The sequence below is a fragment of the Canis lupus genome, chromosome 19 (genome assembly GCF_048164855.1).
Source record: "Canis lupus baileyi chromosome 19, mCanLup2.hap1, whole genome shotgun sequence".
Lineage (NCBI taxonomy): Eukaryota > Metazoa > Chordata > Mammalia > Carnivora > Canidae > Canis > Canis lupus.
The window spans coordinates 28,448,790-28,472,387 of record NC_132856.1 but is presented as its reverse complement, the minus strand read 5'-3'; the positions used below and the strand labels follow the sequence as shown (position 1 = coordinate 28,472,387).

General features: G+C 42.2%; 1 protein-coding gene across 7 annotated transcripts in view; it reads right to left on the bottom strand.

Moving 5' to 3' along the window:
- Positions 1–23,598, bottom strand: part of PRICKLE2 (prickle planar cell polarity protein 2) — a 321,790-nt gene that overhangs the window by 254,621 nt on the left and 43,571 nt on the right. The window lies entirely within an intron of this gene.

Genomic DNA, 23,598 nt, shown 5'->3' with positions numbered 1-23,598 from the left:
CTGCATTGCTCCTTGCTAGCTGCAAGCAACTAGTCAACCAGGAAACAGAGAGGCAGGTTAAATAATCAAAGCACTATATTATTTCAAAGACTGATGGCCTATAGTCATTATCCCGAATTATCTTTTGTGGCAGGGCTTGGATACCACCCAAGGAATCATCCTACAGAAATAACAAATTCAAAAAGACTTATGTACAAAAACATCCATAGCAGAAGTCTGGAATAGTGGAAGACTGGACCACAGTAGGCTTATTATTGTCATCTGGGAGGGAGGGACCACGGAGAGTCCAATAATAGGGATTTGGTAAAAATAAGTCATGGTATAGCACATTACACTAGATGTTACAAGCATAGGATATCACAGTATTTTTAAATAACATGTAGCTATAATTGATAGGGGAAGTTATTAGTTGCTTTTTTCTTAAAGTGTCAAACTATAATCACATATTTATATAAAGGTACATGCAGGGGATCCCTGGGTGGCGCAGCGGTTTGGCGCCTGCCTTTGGCCCAGGGCGCGATCCTGGAGACCCGGGATCGAATCCCACATCGGGCTCCCGGTGCATGGAGCCTGCTTCTCCCTCTGCCTGTGTCTCTGCCTCTCTCTCTCTCTCTCTCTCTGTGACTATCATGAATAAATAAATAAAATCTTTAAAAAAAATAATAAAAAAATAAAGGTACATGCATTGGATATTTTACATAAACAGACACACACAAATACACACGCCCACAGAATTTAAAACGTAAAAATTTAACAGTGGTTAATAAACTTATGAGGGGCTAAATAGTAGACCCTATGAATGACTCACAGGTTTAGTTTTAATTTTTATTTCTCTTATCCCTATCATCTGAGTATTCATGATGAGCATGTGCGATTTGTGAGGAGAGAGAGAGCACAGTGGTTAAGAGAAAGGGCTGTGTGATTCCTACCGATGCTAACCTAAGTAAACAGAATTTCTCGCAGCCTTAATTTCCCCATCTAAAAAAAAAGAACTGCACCCCAAAATCAGGCCCCTCTCTTAGCACTGTGATAAGGTCCATGTACAGTGTTTAATCCAGATGATGGCACACAGTCCTTAAATAAATCGAAACCTTTGAAACAGGAAGAGATTTAAAGAAATAAACATCAATAAACAAATATGCACACTGGGTCTTTCGGAAGACATGGCCAGAATGTATGCTCCAAGTGTTGCGCTCCCACATCTGAAGTGTAAGGCGGCCCTGGCTGGGTTGGTGAACAGGTGGAGAGGGGCCACTTGCCAAAACATCTACCTTCCTGTACTACTCCAAACAGCACTGAGGATCTGTTCCAGAGGCTTCTGCAATGCTGCAGACAAGCACATGCTCTGCCAAGGACGTGACCCAGAGGTCACCACTGTCCTCACTCCTTTCCAAGAGGATTTTGTTTTTTATCAATGTACCACAGCAGGTGGCCACCCAGCAAGTCCAAGGTCCTTGTGTAGCTCTGGACCACATGGTACTCCTTTCTCTCAGGTGGGGAGGGATGCAGGGAGGGAAGGGATGCTGGAGCAAGGAGAGGATCTAGCACACACTACCTGCCTGAAAAAGACAGAAATCAGCTGGGTGCTTGAAGAATCACTGATGTTCCTTCTGCCTTGTGCCAGTAGTACAAGGAAAAGGATTCTGGTGTGAAGACATCAGAGTATCTATTTTTCACACCAAATTATAAGAAATGATATTCATCTTTTCTTAGGGATTCATTCATTTTGATCATCCAATAGAAAGTAGGTTTGCTGCAACAATTATTTTCTTATTAGAAACCATTTTTTTCCTCCATGGCATTTATTATAGTAAGCAATTAATAATATACTTGTAACGTATTATTAATATATAATAAATATATTAAAGCTTACTTCTTTAATGCTATCTCTGGGGACCTAAGGACACTAGAAACAGAACAGCAAGGATCTACTGACATGGATGCCCCAGAAGGATATTCTTCCTCCCTTCAGGACCATGTCATACAAGCACCACAAAATTTTCATTATGATCATTCCAATTGTTTCCATGAAACATCTACTAACTGGCAAAAAAGGAGGTAACACAGTCCATGCATATGCCTGCATTTTACCACAGGTGAAATTTGGCTGCCTATATTGTGGCATGAAAATTATATCCTCTCAAGGCCTTTAAACCAGTCCTATTTCCCTGTATCAATTATTGTTATCACCCTATATCCCTTCCTCCTAACGACATCAGGTTGGATCAAGGAGACAGTTGGGGGAGAGATAAATTCAGAACACAAGGCTTGTAAAACCATGGTAGCCCTTCTAGTATAGGACTTATTTTAAAGCTTCACGTCCCACTACTTATGAAACCTTGTATGTGAGCTCCACGCTGTATGCTGAAATTTAACAGATATTTAAGGAGTGCCCTTTACATGCCAGGCACTGAGCTAGGAGGGGGCCATCAGACCTCAGCCAGACAGTGCCTTCTTGGAGCCTACAGGCTAGCGGGGGAGACAAACAGACAAGGAAACAGACCAATGAACAGGACAGCTTCAGGTGAGGCAAGGGCAATGAAGGCAAGAAACACTATGAGATGAAACCGCATGTGAGTGGAGGTGCAGATCTGAAGGAGAGGCCTGAGGGTTAGTAAGGAGCTACCATGTGGAGAGCTGGTGAAAGGGCAGGCAGGGTAGGTGGGCAGTGAATGCAAAGCTCTGATGCAGGAACAAAACGGGTATGTTCAAGAAACAGAGAGGAGCCCAGTGTGGAAATTAAATGCAATTAGACCAGACATCAGACGGCATTCCAGACAGGCCTGAAGGAGTCAAATTCTCCAGAAATGAGGGAAGGAAAACAATTATAATAGCAATGATGGCAGGCAAATTAGCTCCATGCCAAGCATCATGCAAAGAACTTCACATGCGATATTCCATTTGACCCAGCATGATCATGCAAGGTAAATGTCATCTGCTCTATTTTTCAAAGATTAAGCAACCTAAGGTTGGAGGAATTAATAAATTATAATTTTCACACAGCTGTTAAATGGGGGACACCTGGGATGAGAACCCAGGCATTCTCAGTCCTGGGTTCTTCTGCTCGTGGCTTCTGCCCTAATGAGATCTTCTCTTTGGACATCTACAGAGTCTAGCTTAAGTCCTGCAGTAATGGTGATCTGGACTCACCCATCCATAATCTTGGCAAAAATCAAACCATTTTCAATCAACAAGGCAAAAAGACAAAAGCCCTTTAGTTCCGATTTTCTAGCAGCTCTGCAGGAGGTTGGGCTCACCACCCACACACTCTTTTATTAAGCTATAATAAGCCACAGATGAAAACTGTTGCCATAGGTGAAGCTTACTTTAACATATGGTTGATCCAACTGAAGAAAAACATGTTAAAAATGCATTTTTAAAATCCCAATTTACTTGTATAATGGTTTTTAAAAAATCATTTATCGTGTTTCTGGTCTGCTGATACATTCCAAATGTTAGGGTATGGAAACATGTACATGTCCAAGGGTTACTTGCTAAACTGATAACAAAGGCACTCAGCCCCCATGGAGTTTGGCTTTCAGTGTTTGACTTGATGCAATTTGCAAAAACATAAAGAGGTAACCTGTGGTTTTGTAAACTTGGTTAAGGGCAATATGTTTCTGACTTGAAAGCTAGCTGGGATATTTCTAACACAGCTACTCAAATACCCTCAATCCTCAACTACAGAAAGCTTTGCCTGGCTATTAGGGGTAGGGTATTCTTCTGGCAAAGCTGTCTGCCTTGGGAAGGCAAAGCAGCAGGGGGTGCAGAGACAAGACAAGGCCACAAAGAAGTGATCAAAGTGGGGTGGGATAAAGTGGGGGTAGGGAGGAGTCAGAGCTCCCTCTTGGCGATAACTGAAATCTGCTAGCAGCGAATTGTGTCAGGCAATGTTCTAAATGCTTTCTATGAGTCAGTCATTTAGTCCTCACTATGACCCCATGAGATGGGTCTTGTCCCCTCCAGGCTAAATTGGCAAACTGAGGCACTGATGTACAAGGTCACATGACTCTTGAGTGGACAGTGCTCTTTGACAATGTGGATGTGTGGGCCTAGAAGGTGCTTAGTCTCCCTGAGCATCCTAGTGTTCTAGTCCAAAGACATATTATTTCTCTTGATCAATGTAGACCACGGACATTGATCATCCACCATTTCTCAAACGGTGGCCACAGGCACCTACAGGTATACTGTGAGGATACCTACCCTACCTACAGCCCATCACTGATCACTGCAGCAATATTTACCTTTTATGTACATAGCACTTATTTTATCTTACTATTTTTTTTATTTTTATGTTTTTATTCTTTTTTTTAAACATCTGATTTTTTTTTTTAAAGATTTTATTTTATTTACTCATGAGAGATACGGAGCGAGAGAGAGGCAGAGACACAGGCAGAGGGAAAAGCAGGCTCCATGCCCAACCTGGGACTCGACCCCGGGTCTCCAGGATCACGCCGTGGGCTGCAGGCAGCACTAAACCGCTCCACCACCAGGGCTGCCCATTTTTATTTATTCTTGAGAGACACACAGAGAAAAGCAGAAACATAGACCGAGTTTGCAGGACTCGATCCCCAAACCCCAGGATCACAATTTGAGCCAAAGACAGATGCTCAGCTACTAAGGTGCCCCACTAGTATTTCATTTTAATATATTTACTTTAATAGGAAACTTTGTATTTCAATAGGAAAATAATACATTTTGCTATAAATAGTAGTTAATAATTTTTTTTAAAGATTTTTTATTTCCAGTTAATCTCCACAGCCTATGTGGGGCTCAAACTCACAACCCTGAGATCAAGAGTAGCTCACTCCACTGACTGAACCAGCCAGGTGCCCCAGAAGCTAACCATTTTTTAAAAAAATACACAAAATATCCAGAATAGGCAAATCTATACAAATAAAAAGTAGATTACTGGTTGCCAGAGGCTCACATAGAGGGGAACTTGGAAGATGATGGCTAAGGGGTGTGGGGGTTTCTTCTAAGGTAATAAAAATACCTGAAAATTGACTGTGATGAAGGATGCCCAACCCTGTGAATATGCTAAAAGCCATTGAATTATACACCTTAAGTGAGTGAATTGTGTGGGACGTAAATTATATCTTCATAAAGCTGTGTTTTTGAAAGTCTATATAATGCTCTCACTTTAAAATAAAGGAGCAATAAAAGGAAAGTGATTTGTTATTATAAAATACAGTAAATGTCAAATAATGTTATAAAATTCTACTTAGACCCTGTAGTCTCCCTGATGACAGCTCTGAGGGCCTACCTTCTTTTGTTTTTAAGATTTTATTTATTTAAGAGAGAGAGAGAGAGAATGCATGAGCATGCATGGGGGGAAAGGCAGAGGGAGAAGGACAAGCAGATTCTCCACTGAGCAGGGAGCTCCATATGGGGTTCCATCCGAGGACCCTGAGATCATAACCTGAGCCAAAGTCAGAAGTTCAACCGACTGAGCCACCCATTTACCTTCTAACTTCTTTCTTAAAAAGGGAAACACAAAAGTGAATTCATTCTTACACCCTTTAGGAGGGCTATAGTGCAAAATGTAGTCAGCAGCAAGTGATGGCAAGAATGCACAGAAAGTGGAACTCCTTTTTTTTTTTTTTTTTTAAGATTTTATTTATTTATTCATGACAGACACAGCAAGAGAGGCAGAGACACAGGCAGAGGGAGAAGCAGGCTCCATGCAGGGAGCCCGATGTGGGACTTGATCCCGGGTCTCCAGGATCACACCCTGGGCTGAAGGCAGTGCTAAACCGCTGAGCCACCAGGGTTGCCCAGAAAGTGGAACACCTATACATTGCTGCTGGGAATGTAAAATGGTGGAAGCCCTTTGGGAAACAGTTTGGTGGTTCCTCAAAATGGTAAGCATAGAATTGCTGTGTGAACCAGCAATTCCACTCCTAGGTGTATACTAGGTGTATACAAGAGAACTGAAAATATATGTCCACATAGAAAACTTGTACATGAGTGTTCATAGCAGCATTATTCTTTTTTTTTAATTTTTATTTATTTATTTATTTATGATAGAGAGAGAGAAAGAGAGAGAGAGGCAGAGACACAGGCAGAGGGAGAGGCAGGCTCCATGCACCGGGAGCCTGACGTGGGATTCAATCCCGGGTCTCCAGGATCACGCCCTGGGCCGCAGGCAGGAGCCAAACCGCTGCGCCACCCAGGGATCCCCAGCATTATTCTTGATAGCCAAAAAGTGTAAACACCACACTTTTTATATAGCAAATGATGAACGAACAAACTGGGATACATCCATACAGAGGAGTATTATTCAATCATAAAAAGGAATGGAATCATGACTAATGCTAAAACTCTGAAGAACCTTGTAAACATCATACTAAAGTAAAAGGAGCCAGACACAAAATTGTATATCTAGAAAAAATTGCATGATTCCATTGACACAAAATAACAAGAAAAGGCAAATCCATACAGACAGAAAAAATGTAAGTGGTTGTCTGGGGCTGGGGAGAGGCGACATGACTGCTCGTGGGCATAAGGTTTCTTTTTGTGAGTGATAAAAATGTTCTAAAATTGATTATGGCGATAGTTGCACAACTCTGAAGAGACTGAAATATGCTGAATGATACAACTTGAACTGTTGAATTGTATGCCATGTAAATTAAGTCACTGTTAAATAAAATAGAAAATTTTTAAATTCCACTGCCAAAAAAAGGAGATTCACGCTGTGATTCAACAGTATTGTCTTGTCTATGAACTAAGACATCTTGTATACCACCAATGCCAAGGATCACATAGTTGGACGAATGCTGTATTAGGCCTGCCAGAGTTGCAACTTTGAGAAATTCAAATGAGTTACAAACAAGTTTCCCAGGAAAGTGACGTCCCTAGATTTTCTCTCCCAAAGTCCCCAAGTCTTAGGATTTTATTTTTAAATTGCACACGCTTATCATTTGTTCATTCCTTCAAACCAGCTATGAGCCAGGCACACTTCTAGACCATGAGTGTATACAAGTGAGTAACTCAGAGGAGGTTCTTGTCTTTAGGAAGTTGATGTTCTAGGGAGGAAAACTCCCCCAGTGATAGAATAAATTATACAACTTTATAAAATGATGGCAAGAGTGTTACATGTTATGAAGAAAATAAATCAGGTTAATGGGATAGAGGGAAGATGAGGGACAGAGAAAGGTGGATTGCTGTTTCATAACGGATGGCCAGGGAAATCCTCCCTGAGGAAGCTGAGTTTGAGGAGAGCCCTAAATGAAATAAGGGAATAAGCCCTGCTAAATCCTATGGGGAGGAGCTAAGGATGCAGGACCAGCATTACTCACAGATCAGGAAGAAAGGTGGTAGGAATGGAGAATAAGCAACTGGTAAAGGGTAGGAGATGAAGCCAGTAAGATGGGCATTTGAGACCTAACTGGTGTTAAGGTCTTGGATTTCACTGTCAGTGTGAAGGGAAACCATAAAGAAGGTTCTGGATTGGGAGTACGTATGATTTTACAAGGTCACTCTGCCTGCTTTGTGAATGAATAATAAGAGGCAAAAATGGAATCAGGGAATCCAGGGAGAAGGTCTGGCAGTAAGACAGGTTGAATGAGGGAGGCAGTGTGGCCCACAGTGGTAGCAAAGGAGATGGTGAAAGGGGACAAACACACATAGGTTCTAAAGGTAGAACTGGTGAAAGCTTGCTGATAGTCTGATGGCATGTGTGAGAAAAAGGATCAATCAGGAAAGAATCGCAGGTTTCTGGCCTAAATAAAGGACTAGACATTGGATATAAGTGGATATAAGCGCTTACAACATGGGCCAACAATTGAGAAAGTGCTCAAAACATGAAGCACCATCCTGCACCATCAACATCAACAAGGTCATTACAACCGCCACGATTATCACAATTTCCATCATCCCCACCACCATGGTCATTACAAGTGCCACCAACATTTCCATCACTCCTCTCGCCCCACGATCAAGAGAAGGGGTGTCCATAGCACAAAGGGGAAAGGAAACCATACAACGATCAAGTCCAGGTCAAAGACACCTGTTTCCCAATCAAGGGACTAGTTCTGGACAAGCACCAAGGACGCACTGACCTGCCCCAGATTAAAAAGTTAAGAGCCAGGGGCATTCTTAGCACCGTCTCTCCTACCTTGTCCCCCACACATATCTATGTAAGCTTCTTTTCATGTTTAGGGACTCTTCAGGGACTCCTGTCTTCACTGTCAGGCTTTCACCTGGCCCCATCCTAGTCCAGTTCTTCTGTACAGCAAGCCTCGTTTCCCCCTCCCCCTAATGGCTTGATGTATCTTCCAAAATTCCTGATGTGTATATGGAACATTCATGTCACCGAGTATTACAGTATCTACAAAATGCAAGCAATGTGCTCAGTGCCAGCACTGACCTACAGCTGGCACATTCTATAAATGGAATCTTCAAAATATATATATATTAATTGTACTTGCAAATCTCTAACCCCTAAGTAACCTTATGCCTGAAATACCTCTAAGACTCTTAATCCTCAGTGCCACTTAGCTTTCTACCAGCTGACTATTGAGGGACCACCTCTTCAGGGTCAGGGAAAACAAATCTCCACTTAGGTACTTATCAGCATGAAGGTCAGGAAACAGATGGAAGAGTGGGTTCAAGAAGAGAGAAGCATGTACCAGAAGGTTCCACATTCTCTGGGTGAGCCTTAATGGTGACATACAACTATTTACCATTCTAGCAAACCCCCAACATACATCAAACAGCTCTTGGAAACCCATGGTCCAGCATTTCTTCTCCAAATACTGCAATGTTATATAATATGATTGATCTCAGAATTCCAGTATAAAATCCTAGCACAGAAGGACCCTGGAGCTAGCATCTACTTTTCTACTTCCAAATAAGAAAGGGGATGTCTACCTAGTGGTAGGATAGATCAGGATCATCTTTCTTTAAATGTTACTTTAAAAACATGAATTTGTTCTTGCTAAATGCTTGTTTTCAAAGTAGAAAATGAGCTTCAGACGCTCCAAGTCTCTGGCCAGCTCCAAGTGCTTTCCTTTCCTGTGTGGGGTGGTCAGTGCACTATAATCATCTTGCTAAAGATTGCAAATCCCTTCATCTAGGATCAAATCCATGCCAATATTTTGGGGACCTGTATGAGCGTGGGGAGGAAAGAGAAATGATGACTTTTATCCAGTGAACAAAACTCCTTATAATTAGGTTGGTGGTTTCTATGGTAACAAGGAGCTGACTCTTTTATTTGAAATAAAAAATAGCAACACTGCAGCTGTCCTTGCCGTCCGGACGCTCCAAAGCAAATGAGAGATTTGATTTCACATTTGCTGTGACTGCTGAGGACTTTCAACTATATATTTTACTTGCCGTCAAGTCTTGGCGAGACACTACCTCCCAATCCCCTGAGAAAACAGGTGTGAAAAACACAAGCAAACAACAACCAAAACAAAATCACGTTCCCTCACTGCAACCAATATGCTGTTTGTTTCTTTCTTCCTAATTGTCACAAGAAACCTTCGAGTCACTGCCTTGAAGAACACTGTTGTTGGTTGTTCACCTTGAAAAATCACTGGAGCTCTCAGAAATATATTTTCATGTTTGTAATAACAGTATCCACTGTGATTGAGGACTTTACTGGGTGCCAGGTTTTGTGCCACGGACTTTCCCAGCACCATCTCATAAAATGAGATCTCACAGCACCCCTATGATAAACCCTGTCATCATGTCCATTGTAATGATAAGGAGGTATAAGAGGTTAAGTAACTTGCCCCCTGCCAGTGAGAGCTAAGAGTCCATCCCAGTTCTAGCTGCTGGCAAAGACCATGCTTTGCGGTGGCCACACCACACTACTCTGCCTTTACTGTCATTTTATAACTGACACGAAGAAACATCATTTCCTAGGTGATGGCCATTTGAAATTAGCCATAGAGAACTGTCAACCTTAGAGGACCCTCCAGCTGGCCTTTGGGAACGGCCACTTTCCCTCTCTCCCCCCATCCCACATGGTGCCAGCATGCCAGAGGAAATACAGGAAATGATGATTTTTCTCTCTGGAGGACCTACCTGCCTGCAGTCCACACACAATAGTCAGAAAGGCCAATCATCACATCCTCAGAAAGCTAGTCTCTGAACAGTGGTGTACACCGCTTGCTAGGGCCTAAGAGGCCAGGAAGGCCTAAAATCAAGGGCGGCACTTAAGCTAAGTCTTGAAGGAATAGTAAATGTCGCTCAACCTACATAAGGATAGAGAGAGCCTTTTTTTTGGCAGAGAAAATGACTGGATGGAGAATCTAAGGTAGGGAAGGAAAAGGAGTCATCAGGCAGTCTTTGTCATAGTGCATGGGGCAGAGGAGCTCAGCAAGGTCCATGAAATACAGGGACTTGCGTGTCTCGGAAGGCTGAGGGTGGTCAATGAAAGAGGGAATGATACGTACAGAGCATAGGATTCCCTTTGTGATATTCTAGAAATCTGAATAAATTGCTTTTGGTTGTACACAGCTCTAGGGATTGAATCACATGGACCATGCAATTATCTGCATTACCTCTGATTATCTACATGATTGCCTCTACCAAGAGACCACAAATTCCTTAAGAACAAGAGTTGTATCTTATTCATCTTTATCCCGAGTCTAGCAAAAGACCCAGCATATAACAAAAATTTAATAGATACCAAATGAATGTAAATGGCCACCAAATATGTTCTTCAACATATATTAACATTAATTACTAATGACTACGTGTCAGCCTTCACTCTAAGCCAGCTGCTGTGCAAAGCACCTTATATGCATCATCTCATTTAACCATCGCACGCACTATAATTCTTTTTTTTTTTTATTTTTTTAAATTTATTTATGATAGTCACACAGAGAGAGAGAGAGAGAGAGGCAGAGACACAGGAAGAGGGAGAAGCAGGCTCTATGCACCGGGAGCCCAACATGGGATTCGATCCCCGGTCTCCAGGATCACGCCCTGGGCCAAAGGCAGGCGCCAAACCGCTGCGCCACCCAGGGATCCCCATCACACGCACTATATGGAGAAGTTACTATAGTAACTTCATTTCATAAATGCAAAAACTGAGGCATAGAGGGGCTGGCGATTCACCCAGACCCACAGAGCTAGTCAATGGCAGTCAGATTTGGAGCTATCTTTGCACCCTCTCGAGGCTCATGCTGTCAGGAGGCTGTGGTGAAAAAGCTAGTTTGAATGATTATTGCAACAGGAGATGCTCAGTGATTGAATACTGCCAGGCACACATTAGGTGCACAGTTATGTTGATTGGAACAATGATTAAAAACCTGCTGTATGCAATGTACTGGAGTATGTTCAAAGAGCAGGGTCTTCCCAGCTGCTGATGACTGAGGAACCCCCCCTGAAATGATTTTTGGATGTGGGGGAGAGCTATGATTTCTGTGGCGAGAGTCATTCTCCTATAGAAACAGAAAAGTGATTCCTTTGTAGGTTTTTAAAACAGCGCTTTGATATGTTTTCCCAGCTCAGTGCCTTTCCTTCTTTTCAATGATAAATTGACCTTGAAGTAGCTGTGGAGTGCCATGCCCTGCCCCTCTCTCCATTCGAGCAGTTTGGATGGGCTAGCCCAGAATCCTGATCCAGGGGAGGTATGTGACCCAGATCAGGCAAATCCAAGCATTTAATCTGTTTGGCCACAGTTCACACAATCCAATCAGAGCCAACCCTGAGAATTAGAATTTTCCCTGGAGCTACTCGGAGAGATAAGGTCTTAAGTGTGGCTGGTCAGGGCTGGGGGAGGGGTGTAGAGCATTGAGAAGACTTTTAACAATGACCTACCATCTGACTAACAAGGGTGGTGGACAGGATGGGATAGTAGAGCCAAGTAATGGAGAGATCCGTACCCTAAAGATGTCCCTGGAACCGTTGCACATAGCCATATCTGGGTATTCTGATAACCTCAACCAATAAATTCTCAGTTTTATGCATAAACCCCTTTAAAATTGGTCTCTGACACTTGCAACCCAGAGTCCAGAGAAATACAATTCCACTATAAGGAAGAGATGCCGAATGGCAAGTGGGCAGATGTGGTGGTCCAAGGGGAGTGGAAAAAATACCGAGGGGAAGTTGTGCTCAGTTACTCCTGAGGATGCATTTTATTTACTGCATTGAGGCACAATCCATAAATTGGCATTAAAGCCCCCCCCCCCCCACAATTCCTCTAGGTAGTTACCTAATTAGTGCCTTAGAGCACTACAGATTCAGACCCTTGGTAACAGGGAATTAATGCAGCTTCCAAGGAAGATATGCAGGACAGAAATTCATTCATTCAATAGATATTTATGGAGCATCTTCTATCAGGCACTGAAGCTAACATTTGCTGAAAAATTATCTCATTTACTTCAAAGGGGAATTCAGATATCTTTCAAGTTAAACTTCACTGATCCGTAAGACAATGAAGAGAAAAGGAAAAAAAGACTGCCCCTCCCCCCCATCTCCTGCCCTCATGCACTAGAAGGATATTTTTGTAAAGCTAAGGGTGGCTACTATGTATTTGGAAGTAAATTAGCATCTCCAGCTTATGGAAAGGAAGGAGAAGGGGAAACTGATTGGATTACTGATGAATGCTTTCTGGAAAGAGGAAAGATATCCCCAAGATAGAGTGAACAGGGAGAGGGAATACCCATATCTGAATGAAGAGGAAGGTTTGAGGGCTTTGTTAGAAAGAATACAGATGTGCTTGATCCAGGAAAGCCAAGCCAGGCACTCCAGGGAACAGCCTGCAGGAATCTGCATCTCTATGGAGGTCCCCAGGTTCTCCTGCAAACAAGAGATTGAGGGCCAAAATGCAGGCCTTAGTGCTCAGAGAACCATTCTGCAAGAATTTGAGGAAAAGGCGGCAGAGCTCCTAACTTGGCAAACACAGGCTACTCAGCTCCATCAGCATCCAATACCTAAAGGAGCACCTCAACATGGTTTAGAGTGCCATGATGTCATTTAAAGCCAGCAGCTCTGGAAGACAGGCCCGATTGTGTACACACCTCTTGGAATGTAAATTAATGCTAGAGCCTAAAGAATTCACTTGTCTGCAGAGGTGGCAGGAACAAAGGTGAAGTTTCCTTAATGAAGCAACTGTCTGTTGACTCAAAGTCTCAAGCTTCAAATGTTTTCTCTTTCTTTCTTTTTGGGCAAAGTTTACTTGCTCCTCTAACAGTTATAAACAAAACAGAACACACCAACCACTTGCCTCATAAATGGAACAGTTAAAAGGCAATATTTCACGGCAGCACTGTCCAAGAGAAATAAATGCAAGTCGTGTACGTGACTTTAAATTCCCCACGGCTCATGTCTAAAAAATAAAACCCTCAAAATTAATTTTATCAGTATATCATATTTAAACAAGTAGATACACAATACCATCGCCATATGTAAGCAACAAAAAAATTAGTAATGAGATAGTTTCCATTGTCTGTAGCATATAAGACTTTCAATTCCAGCATGATTTCTCACTTAGAGCACATCTTAGGATGAGTCACACTTGGGGCACCTGGGTCGCTCAGTAGGCTAAGCGTCTGACTCTTGATTTGGGCTCAGGGTCGTGAGGTCCTGAGGTTAAGCCCCATGTCAGACTTTGAGCTCCATGCTCAGCAGAGAGTCTGGTTGAGATTCTCTCCCTCTCCTTCTGCCCCTCACCCGCTCTTGCACACTCTCTCTGTAAAATACATAAATAAAATCTTAAATAAAAAATAAAAAAGGATGAGACACACTTCAATAACCATATGTGGTGGGTGGCTACCGTACCGCACAGCATAGGTCTACAGAGCGGGGGTGGCAACACTTCCAGCCAAGACCCAAATTTCCTAACAAGAATTCCAAAATGAATGTGTTTGAGGAAAAAGAAAATAAAGGCGATGAAATTATGCTACGATATCACTGAAGAACCAACCAATAGGCACACATTTTCAATATTACAATTTTTTAAAAGCTATTAAAGCCATTATGAGAAAACCATCTGCATGACAAGGGCTAGAGGATGAGACTGACACCCAGCTACCCCTTTTCCATGGATTCACAGAATCAAGGACTTCCATGTGCTTTCTGTGATCTCCTATTTCAGGCTTCGCTTTCAATTTGATGTATTATCTCTGGGGCAGAAGTCGACATGATACATTTCAACCATGGAAAAGGTGAAGTTGCCAGCCAGGTAAAAGAGAATCAACCCACATGGAGTAGGGTGAAAAGAATTCGGGCCCTCAAGGATAGGAGGCTAAGAAAGAGAATTGGAGCCATCAATGACAGGGCTCAAATCCTACTTCTGCCTTTATTGGCTGAGTGATGACTTCAGGCCAACAACCTAAATTTTTTGATGCCTCAATTTCTTCCTTTGTAGGATGGGAATAATCACAGTGCCTATCTCTGGGCCTATTTCATGAGTTAACCCTTATGAATGTTTCCCATGATGCTAAGAGGCCCATGTGTCACGAGGTAAGTTACATTATCAACATTACTATATAATAATTTTTAATAATAAAAAAAAGCACTCCTATGGAACTTGTTATCAGGGCTGACACCAAGTGAGGCACTCGCTTTGGATGCAACATTTAAGAGGGCACCACAAAACTTAGCCATTGAGAAAATCATGGTTTGATGTAATATTTTTAAAAAAATCAAATTTAATGCAAAACAGCTGACACTAAACAGATCGTCAAGAGTTTTTAAATAAAAACAAAATTAGTGTCAGCAAATTTTCCCCCTTTTGCTTCTGGCTCCTGTATGGCACTGTGAAGATGCAGTCTTCACACAAAGTTCATTATCCAAAATTTTGATGTTTTGTTCTCATGCCAGGAGGGGGGCGGGGGGGATGACTCCCCCAACCCTGGGCCCTTGAACTTATGGGAAACATGGAAATACCTGGTCCCTTAGCACCTCGTGTCACCACAGGACAAGAGAAAGAAGAGCGGAGTCCCAGGACAGCAGCCTATGGAACTGCATCCAGGGCCCAGCTGCCAGGTCCACAATGAATGCTGTATTTCCTGGGATAAGGACAGTCCTGATGGCACAACCACCCATCAAGCCCTAGAGAGAGTGCAGAGGCACCAGACAAAGGTTTGAGTGAACAGTCAAGCTCCCCTGGTCATTCTGAGTGTTATTTTGGCTTCCATCTTCCCTGGAGGCCTCCTCACACAATAGGCCCCACACTGGAGGGACCTGCCTCCCCTTCACCTTTCCTTAGTTAACGGCAGCAAGATCAGTTGCTGCAGAAACTGAATCTCCTCCAGACAAAGATGCTTTAAATGGCAAATAAATACGGTATGTGGGAGTAATCAAAATCAGCGCGATGCAAGCCTCACTTCGAGCCCAGATTATTTTAAAGCCTGAGCAGAATTGTCAATGAACTGTAAAAGAAAGAAGGGTGGAAGAAGCAACAACAAAAACCCACCGCCAGCCTGGCGTTGTTGGGATGGAAAGATATTTTACATTCTTGCTAACCGGAGCTGAATCTCGGACCGTCAGCGAGGCGGCGGCCTTGCCTCCGTGGTCCTCTACGCCATCTTAGGTTTCAGCAACCGAAACTGGCCACAGCCACGCTTCAGAGGTCAAGTGCAATCAAAAAGCTGCTAAATGCATGACCTCACTGAGGAGAAAATGTATTCTTCTTTCCACAGCTCTGCACCCAGTACCGTTCACTTCAGAAGGCTCCATGGCATTTTCCTGTTTGGTGGTAGGGAGAGGTCTTCTCTCTACTGGCTTCACAACCGATACCTCAAAGGAAAAGAAAGAGAAAGAGAAAGAAAAACCCACAGAACATTCAAGGATGTGTTTCTGCAATATGGCCACTTCACTCCCTGTGGTGTCTAATTTGGTCCAGGCTCTCTTCCTGCCCGGGGGATTCTGGGAGGTGTGATCTTTTCCTTTTTGACTGTACAAACTATTCCTGTCTAGTTACTGCACTCGTGTTGTTTCTGACAAGGATCGAACAGTCACCAGGAGCTCTACATCACAAGAACAAGACCACAGTTTCAGAGGACTCTGGCTCAGAATTTGGGGTTCTTCATCCAAGCAGGGTTACCAACTTCCAGCTGAGGTGTGTGTGCTTTCGTGTCTATACAAGGTCCTACGTGTCAGAACCCAACCGTCTCAATCATCTTTTCAAAATGTTCCTTCCAACGTCCCAAGCATGAAGGAAAAGAATCAGTTTCAATACTTTAGATTATTAGATTACTAGGTACTGAAAGAAAATTCAAATTTCCTCTTCCAGGGGGCCACTACTGAAGGCTGATAATGTATTCTTATTTTTTTCTTTACAAAATGCAGTCTTATCACTTTAGTATCCACAATGAAATATGTTTTAATTTTTACTTTAACTACTCACAGTAACACAATTCTGTAACGTAGTATCAGAGACGCACACATTCCAAGCTGTAGAGGCAAAGCTTTGGCAGAAAGCAGTGAAATTTTACCCTGAATTATGGAGAGTCAGGAGTGAAACTAAGGAGGCACCTAGATCGTTTTCCTTCTAGTCAGACATTCTATCCTTTCATCTGTGTTTCTCAAAAGGTGCTTCATATATACGTTTTGAGAAGTTAATAGATAATCCAAAGGAAAGAGAGAAGGGGGGAGGGAGGAAAGGAGGAAGAGAGAAAAAGAGAAAGAAAAAGAAAAGGAGTGGTTCTATGGCCAAGAAGGTTCAGAAAAATTAGACTTAAATTTTCTAGAGAATTTGTGACACATGTTAACATATTAAAAGTTCTGTCTTCCAATAAAAATAAAACAAATTGATAAATTCCAACCTCTGACTTGGTGTAACGCCATATTTCCCAAACAGTGGAAGCCTACCTCAAAGTGTTTTCCATCTTCCCATTTGTGCCTTCTTGGTCACATCTGGATTGGAATTTCACCATGGAGATGGTCTCAAACAGGTTCCTACGGATACCTCATGTGAAAAGTATAGATAACAAACCTCCGTTTCCAGTTTAACGATTACTTCTTTTCACCCTGAGTTTTTTCTCTAAGCCCTAGTTTTTTCAACAGGAAAATAAAGATAATAAATTTCATCTTCTTAAGGTCTCCATGAGGATTAAAGGGGATAATCCAATCAAACACTTCGCATTTCAAAGGGTAGATAGTCAGTACTCAGTTATAAGTTAGCTGCTATGGCTAGGACTACTACCACCATCATGAATTTCCACCCTAATTGATCATAACCAAAAGAGGTATCTGCCAAGCTGGCTGTACATGGAGCTTGGAGCTGTCCCCAGAAATTCAGCCAGGCATAGACTTGGCCCCTGTTTCTGTCTTCCTACCATCCCTTACCTCTCACTCTGCCTCCATTCCTACATTCTGAATCACATCTTTCCCATCCGACACCACTCCCCGTGCACAAATCCCCCACCGACCCCTTTTGCCTCTGATCCCTAAAAGCCTTTAATAGGGACATTGGGAGGAGAAAGTGAGAAATGGCTCTGAACCACAAGGGACCAGGAGGAAAGAATCCAGAAGGCCCTCTCCTGGTTTCAAAAGGAGGGCAAATTGACCTGTATTACACAGCTAAAGGAGTGTTCTCCATTTTACTCCGTGACATTTCCCTTTTGCTGAGGCTTTGATTTGTGACTAAATAATTATGTTTAAAAATCATTCCCGAGCAGCTTCAATGATACAAGCCAATAAAGATCTGATTTGATTAAAATTACCAAGTCTTGGAGGCGCCAATTTCTTTTCTGTAAGGCAGTTGACAAATTAGGTTTCTTTCACCTAAAGCCATGAACAGAGATGATTTAATGACTTACGACTCTACAAATGTTTGCTAAACAGCCCATTTTGTAATTCTATCATCTCAGGTACATTTTTCTTTCAAATGCTAATAGGAATTTAGGGGTTATGATTGGGATAAATACCCCTTTTCACGTTCTTATTTGGGTGGCTGATGATTATCAAATGGGTTCGAAGACATCAGCTTCCACCATTCTGTACTCAAAGGCCATTTATTTTCCCCTTAAAATAAACTAGGGAACAGAAATCAAACACTTTTATAGATTTACAGTCTCCCTTGAGCAAACACAGAGCACTGTGAAAAAATATTCTAACCAAGTTAGAGGTAAGAACAGATATCAAAGCAATTATAATATTAAACACACAAAAGCCAGCAGACATCCGATGCTGCCAGGATCTCAAGACTGAAAAGTTATTTTGCCAAAGAAAACCAAATGAAAATCTCAAAAGGTAGCAATTTGTAAAACAAGAATGTCAATCAACTTCAAAAAGCTCTGTGCTCACATGTATGTGACCACAAAATGCTACATTGGACAAATGTTAGAGGTTTGTCTTGAAACCACAGAAGCAAAAACACGAAAGCACCAGGGCTGGGAACAGATTCCCAGAGAGCCAGCTGGGTGTGTGCAATCTGGTCCAAAGGAGGGAGGAACCACCTTTAAAAAGATACCACGTGACCTTGTATAAAAAGAGAAAGAGCAGAACTGGTACTAATGGGGGAGAAACCCCTTCATTTTGGCTTAAAAACGTATTATATCTTCATTAAATGTGTTTATGATGTTTGCCTTGCAGTAAGCAGATGGACTTTTTCCAGAAGCACTTAGGTCCAACCCGTGTGCCACTAATGGTGCTTTAATGAGGACACCTAGCTGACACAGGGAGAATGGCACCCCACCTCCAAGGAGGGAAACTGGGCACAGGGTTTCCGATACAGTGACCTGGGAAGTCTTCTGCCTGCCTGCAAAAGGAGGGTCACAAGGACTGACACGCAAGGTTGACTTTGGGTGGTAAGAATGAACAACCGTATCTACGGCTGAAGTACTGAAATACTTGGCAAACAGCCGCTTCTCCAAAACCCTCCCTGAGGCAGCCCCACCAGCAACAAAGGGCTTGCTTGGGGTCCAGAAGGGACTCTCCCAGGGGCCCATTGCCAGGGTGAGGGCCAGGACTGGTTTTCAATTCCAGGCTTCTGTGCCATGGCATTTATTAAATATTCTTAATATCATTTTTGTGTACATGACATTTCCCCATCTTATTCCAGGGGTGAGAAAAGGATGAACCCATCAACTAGGAACTTAAATATTGCTTTATAAAATCCCAGAGGAATGAGATCAAGGTCTCCCGGCACACCCCATTTTATTGTACTCCATAGATACTGCATCTTTTAGAAATTGAAGGTTCGTAGCAACCCTGTATCTGGCAGGCCTACTGGTGCCATCTTCCCTACGGCATTTGCTCACTTTGCATCTCTGTCACATTCGGGCAATTCTCACAACGGTTCAAGCATTTTCATTATGTCTGTCCCAGTGATCTGTGATCACTGGTGTTGTTACTATTGTAATTGTTTTGGGACGCCATGAACAGTGCCCATGTAAGATGAGAAACTTAATCAGTAAACGTTACGTGTGCGGTCTGACTGCAGATGAGGTGGAAATAGCAACAGAACTTGAATTTGAAGTGGAGCCTAAAGATGTGATGGCACTGCTTGCAATCTCATGATCAAACTTTAATGGATGAGGAGTTGTTTCCTATGGATGAGCATAGGAAACAACTATGAGGATGAGTTGGATGAGCAAAGAAAACGCTTGCTTGTTTTCTTTCTTTCCTTCTTTTAAAGAAAGTTTTTTTAAAAAAAGATTTTATTTATTTATTCATGAGAGACACACAGAGAGAGAGGCAGAGACGCAGGCAGAGGGAGAACCAGGCTCCACACAGAGGGCCCGATATGGGACTCGATCCCGGAGACTCCGGGATCGCACCCTAAGCCAAAGGCAGATGCTCAACTGCTGAGCCACCCAGGCATCCCTAAATAAAGGGGTTTCTTAAGATGGTATCTACTCCTGGTGAAGATGCTATGATGATTGTTAACATGACAACAAAGGATTTAGAATATTACCATCGACTTGGTTGATGAAGTAGTGGCGGGGTTTGAGAGGATTGATTCCAGTTTTGAAAAAAAACTTCTACTGTGGGCAAAATGCTGTCAAACAGTATCACATGCTGCAGGGAAGTTGTTCATGAGAGGAAGAGTCAATTTATGTAGCAAACTTCATTGTTGTCTTATCTTAAGAATCTGCCACACTGCCCCAACCTTCAGCAATCACCACCCTGATCCGTGAGCGCCATCAACATGGAGGCAAGACCCTCCACCAGCAAAAAGGTTATGATTCACTGAAAGTCCAGACAATGGTAAGTTTTAGCCTTTTTTTCTTAAGCAATCAAGTATTATTAATTAAGGTATGTACATTGCTATTTTAAATGCTATTACATACTTAACAGATTATACTTAACAGATTATAACAGTATGGTATAAGCATACCTTTTTTAAAAAGCTTTTAAATTCCATTTAGTTAACAGCGTAATGTTAGTTTCAAGTGTACAATATAGTGATTCAACACTTCCATACATCACCCAGTGCTCATGACAAGTACCCTCTTTTACCCTATCACCTATTTCACCCATGCCTCTACCCACCTCCCCTCTGGCAACCATCAGTTTGTTTTCTGTGGGTAAGAATCTGTTTCTTGGTTTACTTGTATTTTCCCTTTGCTTGTTAGTTTCTTAAATTCCAAATATGAGTGAAATCAAATGGATTTGGCTCCGTTGGACTTATTTCACTTAGCATAATATGTTCTAGCTCTAACCATGTTGTTGCAAATGGCAAGATTTTACTTTTTTATGGCTGAGGCTGAGTAATATTTAGGTGTCTGTGTATATATATATATATATATATATATATATATATATATACACACACACACACATACACACACACACACATCTTCTTTATCTATTCATTAGTCAATGGATACTTAGCCTGCTTCCATAATTTGGCTATTGTAGATAATGCTGCTATAAACACTGGGATGCATGTATCCCTTTGAATCACTATTTTTATGTTCTTTGGGTAAATATCTAGTGGTGCGATTGCCAGGTCACAGGGTAGTTCTATTTTTAACTTTTTGAGGAACCTGCATACTGTTTTCCAGAGTGGCTATTCCAGTTTGCATTTCCACCAACAGTGAAAGAGAGTTCCTTTTTCTCTACATCCTCGCCAATACCTGTTGTTTCTTGTATTGTTGATTTTAGGCATTTCTGATGGGTGTGAGGTGATTACAATTACTCTTTGTAATTTTTATTTGTATTTCCCTGATGATCAGTGATGTTGAGCATCTTTTCATGTACCTGTTGGCCATCTGGATGTCTCCTCTGGAAATTCCTACTGAGTTCCTCTGCCCATTTTTAATTGGATTATTCTTTTTTTAGGGTGTTGAATTTTGTTAAGTTCTTTAGTTATTTTGGATACTAAGCTTTTATCAGATATGTCATCTGAAATCTCTTCTCCCATTCCGTAGGCTGCCTTTTAGTTTGGCAGATTATTTCCTTTTTGTGCAGAAGCTTTTTATTTTGATGATATCCCAAATGCTTGTTCTTGAATTTTGTTTCCCTTGCCTCAAGAGGCCCATCTAGAAAGAAGTTGCTGCTCAACTTAACTTTTAAAGGCACTGGAAAACCAAACATTCATTTGACTTGCTTTATTGTGATACATGCTTGATTGTGGTGGTCTGGAATCAAACCCGCAGTAACTCTGAGGTGTGCCTGTATTCCTTCTAGAATGAGGAGGAGGAATAAATGGACATTCCCCGCCCACACTTCTGCTGCCCAGTGAATGAAGCCAGCAGAACCCAGTCTGGCAGGCCGGCAAACGTTAGCTTGTGAAGAGCAAGAACTACCTGGTATTCCCTTGTGCTTCCAACACCTCGTCCAGGCCCTGGCACAGTGTAACTGCTAAGCATAAGCTAAATGAAACACTTCAGGGCTACTACCTATCAGTTTTAAAGTCAAGAATTAAGCAGCGAGTTCAATCTTCCTTATTATTATTTTTTATTATGTGCAGCTTTTCTACCTTGAATTTAATTCTGCAATGTACTCATAAAACCATTGTTCACTATTTTGGTTTGGCTGCTTACATGGCAGTTCTCCACCAAAGGCCTTATTACTACTCCTCTCCACCACCAATCTCCCACCAGACACATCTGGAAATACTCAGGGGCAGTTTTTGGTGCTGTGTGTTTACTGCACAAAGGACAAAGATATACATGTGATTTTGTCTTTCTTTTACCATGAAGAATGTACCCAACCCCAAATCCTATAGCTCCCCTATTGAGAAATACAGAACTACTGAGGAACTGAATTTTTCTAGAAAATAAGGGTTTCTTTCTTAGAAACCGTCTCCAATTCCTTAGTCTCTGTTACCTGTCCATGCAGATTTGAGCTATCTGGTCACAGCCCAGATGCTGCCAGTCTCTAAATTACAGTCTTCAATGGTAGACATTAATAACTCATCTCCTAATCATTTGTCCTGCAAACCAATGCCTGGGAAGGTGGCAGCCAAGAGCAACAATCAAAATACTTAGTAACCAGCAATGACTATGGATGAGTGTAAACTAAGAGACTTAGAACCTTCTCAAGTGCTGGGTATCAGCTGTGGATTGTGAAGGCATCCACCAGTGGCAGATAAGGACTCAGGGAAACAGCATACTCAGAGGACAGACCCCCAAGGTTTTCCTATGGTGTATGATGGTAACCAATGGACTGTCCCACAGGAAGACCACTCAGCTTAAGTGGGGTGGCTGAGCCAAATGGTAATGCTGAATCACTTAGCAGCCTTTGGGTCTAAACTGGTTTCTCTCCAAGCTTGAGGCCAGTTGAAGAGAGTCCCTTGTACTTGGATGGCAAGCAGAATAAAAACTGAATGACAAAAACAAACAAACAAACAAAAAAACTGAAAGACAGTGGTGACCTTCTTAAGTAGGAATTATTTTCACATTTTACAGATGAGAAAATCAAGACCCAGAAAGCAAAATATCTTTCCTGAAGCCACACTAGAAATAAGCTATGGTGTTTGAAATTAGAACCCAGATCTGCTCAAATCCACAGCCCATGAGCTTTTGTGAAGGGTGAAAAGAAATGGAAGAAACAGAGAAAAACATAGGAAGAGAAGAAATACAATGTACTCTGCAATGCATTATATCTATCCAGAATATAGAAGTAAGATTTAAAGGGGTCCAAGAAATAAAGCTTTCTCCTCTATAATTCTGTCCTTCTATTTCCCCGCAAGGCCCGATGGAAGGTCCACTTTCCTCATCAAACCCCCAAAGCCACACATCCAGGCAGATGTGTACCTTCTCAGAATTCCATGAAGTCCCCAAATCTGTGTCACATCAATGACCGTTGTTGAAATCTCACCCATCCTTCAAAAACCACCCACTCCTTAGAGTCTCTTCTGACCGTTCTGGGCCCCACTGTGGCCTGCACAGCCATCTCAGATGCAGCAGTCCCCATGGGGAGCTGTGTCCTTGCTTTGACTCCCACTGTGACTGTGTCTTTCTCTTACCATCCCCATTCAAGTACTTGCACATAGATTCTCTTTGGGGGTCTTACGTCTTAAGCATAATTTATACTTTTAAAATATAAATCCCACTATTGACACCACTAATGTTCGGTTAGCCATGTAGAGTGTGCCAGGCACTGGGCCGAGCCTGAAGCCTACTCACAGAATTCCCATCCTAACTCTAGGACGTGTTTGTTTGTTTGTTAGTTAGTTATTTTTACTGTCCTTCCCACACAGGCAAAATCAGGCTTAAAAAGATGACATAGCTTCTCCGA